At 39.7% G+C, this 2,788-nt stretch overlaps 1 long non-coding RNA gene across 1 annotated transcript in view; it reads right to left on the bottom strand.

Annotated features, from left to right (window-relative positions):
- Positions 1-2,774, bottom strand: part of LOC102299286 — an 8,959-nt gene extending 6,185 nt beyond the window's left edge. Inside the window, exons 1-2 of the long non-coding RNA XR_318092.2 lie at positions 680-2,774; positions 350-523 (exon numbers count right to left, since the gene is read on the bottom strand). This is a non-coding gene — a long non-coding RNA (uncharacterized LOC102299286). The remainder of the gene's footprint in view (positions 1-349; positions 524-679) is intronic.
- Between the last annotated feature and the right edge of the window lie 14 nt (positions 2,775-2,788).

The raw sequence follows: 2,788 nt of genomic DNA, 5'->3' as shown, positions 1-2,788 counted from the left end.
ACCAGTTGATCAAATCCATAATTCTCTTTTAGGTTTTAGAGAACGACAGTGAGAGACTGTTCCAGGGAAAGTAATGCACACGAGACAAGACAAGGACATAGAGGCTAAGCAGGGAAGATAAGGGTGAGGAGGAGAGGAGAAAAGTGCGACTGCCTTCGCTGAGAGCCAAGAGCCAAGAAGCTTCTATGATGAGAGGTGAAACGTCTTCAAGTAACTTAAAGATGTCCAGACGCTTTTCTTTCCAAGCTCCTTAGACTACGATGACCTGGATGACTGAGAACCTTCACAGACATATTTCAACAATATAAAGTTTTTAAGTGATCATCAGCAGAAAGGTTTTAAATCAGACCTTAGAGTTTCCAGTGTACAGTTGGGACTCTTTACTCCAGCAGACAGAAGCTTCACTCCTGAGTCCTGCAGGTCACAGTTACTTAGGTCCAGCTGTCTCAGACTAGAGGACTGGGAGCTTAGAACTGAGGACAGATCTTCATAGCCTTTCTCTGAGAGGTTACAGTGACTCAGTCTGAAAAATAACAGATAAACAATAAAACCAACACATTTCTTTAAGTATAATGAGTCGTTATTACATTTAGTAATATTTAATCCTGTTTTTTTCTTCATTCTGTGAGTTGGTATACATGCATACATACATACATATGTACATATAGTTTGATCTGACCTGAGAATATTCAGTTTACAGTGTGGACTCTTCAGTCCATCAGAAAGAAACTTTGTTCCTGAATCCTGCAGGTCAGAGTTATTCAGGTCCAGCTCTCTCAGACAGGAGGACTGGGAGCTGAGAGCTGAGGACAGAGCTTCATTGCGTTCCTCTGACAGGTTACAGAGATTCAGTCTGTAAAAGTAACATTATAAAAAGTCTTAGTGGAGAATACAATTCATGGTTAGCTAAAAAAATATATTTATGTCTGGAGAAAAACCCACTTGTAGTTGGCTTAGTAAAAACATAGTTATAAGAGTAGTGTGGACAAGAGATATTTTATTTTGTATTCTTATGGTGACAGTTTATAATCAGAACTATTATTGATCAAGCATTCAGCATTGTTGAATCTGTTGACAGAATAATCTTTGAATTATATCTATGTTAATCTGAGCAAAATATTAATGTACACATATTCTCATTACTTTAATCAGTCTATGGTTGCTCTGTATCATTCTTTCTATCTGCATAAGCTGTTGCACCACATCATTGTGTTCACACCTCTCGAAGATGTGGGTCCTGTTGGACCTTGGGCCTACTACATTCAGTTCTGCACGTACTCAGGCTTACTTACACCAACATGCACAGAGAGTCATGTAACACACGCACGTTCACACACACATTTATTAAGAAAGGGGAGGTCGTGTCAGGACATCCTCTCTATAAGGACACACAGTTTCACAAAATGCACAACATATCACACACTTGTTGTCTCTAAAGTAGCATCTGATGTCTATATAAGGAGAACTTTTTGAGTGTGGGGAACTGTTATCATTTCCAGTAAGGTCTAACTGTGTGACGTCATCATGGGTAATATAAGGATGGAGAGCGTCCGCTCGGCGGAGAATGTTGTTGCAAGTTTTCTTCCCACACTTTGCGCAAGTGTGTAATAAAGATCACTATTTTTGACACCTACCGGGACTCAGCCTGCTTTCTTCTCTTACCCAAATCGAACGAATTTCAACAGTAGCTAAATGGAAACAAATGAGGAGCTGGCAAATTGCCATTGTAGTGAACTTTGGAACATAATATATACTTTTTAATATTCAATTGGAAATAGTAGTGGAGAAAAGGTTGTTAAAAAATAAAGAAAAAATAGATCAGATGGAAAGACCCCTGACCGAAACAAGCTTTAGCTTCTTCCCTTTAAGTCCACCCTTCCTAAACACCCTTTTTCCATTGGCTAGTTTCAGGATGTATACTGAAGAGCAGCACTTAGTCTTTGTATCTTCACATGCTGGTTTAGAATGTGTTAAAGCAAACTGTAGACCTACTAAAAACATATTTTCTGACTCATTATAAAGAAAGGAAAAGTCTCAGATCCATTTGCGAATTTTAGAACCTGATTCTGGAATATGACAGTGGGCATCTTAGTAACAAAGTCAGTCATTTCCTGCTTAAGTAAGTAAGTAAAGTTTATTTATTAAGCGCTTTTCATAGACAGGTAGTCACAAAGCGCTGCACACAGAGATTAAAATAAACAGTACGATAAATAGCAAAATGGACACTATACACAATATAGAGTTTAAATGTAAATTAAAAATATAAAAAATGTAAAAATCATTGGTCAACAGAAAGCTTGTTTAAACAGTAAAGTTTTTAACTGTTTTTTAAAGGATTCCACAGATTCAACCAAACATAGTTGTAGAGGTAGACTGTTCCACAGCCTTGGTGCCACAGACTGAAAGGCTCCGCCCCCTTTCATCTTCAGACGTGTTCTGAGAACAACCAACAAACTCTGACGGTGTGTTCACACCGAACGCGATGGACGCGAATAGAGCGTCAGGTTTACATGTAAAGTCAATGGAAAGGCGCGATGACACGCAATTGCGGGTCCCGCGAAAATTCGGAAGCAGATTTGCGTCGCGAAAACGCGAAAACGCAAAAAAGCCTGAAACGCGTGTCAGTGTAGCGCGTCTGGCGCGTTTGACTCACAAATAAAACTGCGTGAGTTTTCGTGTTGCATTTTGTGCATTCGCGCGTTTTGCGTCTACCGCTTGAGTTGGAAAAATCTGAACTCCAGCGTCAAATCGCGCCGCGACAACCAATCAGGAGCCTGGTGACGTGGCT

This window comes from Haplochromis burtoni, unplaced genomic scaffold (assembly GCF_018398535.1).
Source record: "Haplochromis burtoni strain Fernald_Lab_line unplaced genomic scaffold, NCSU_Asbu1 Contig_2953, whole genome shotgun sequence".
Taxonomy (NCBI): domain Eukaryota; kingdom Metazoa; phylum Chordata; class Actinopteri; order Cichliformes; family Cichlidae; genus Haplochromis; species Haplochromis burtoni.
Note: the sequence above shows the minus strand (reverse complement) of the source record. Positions and strands in the feature narration are given on the sequence as shown.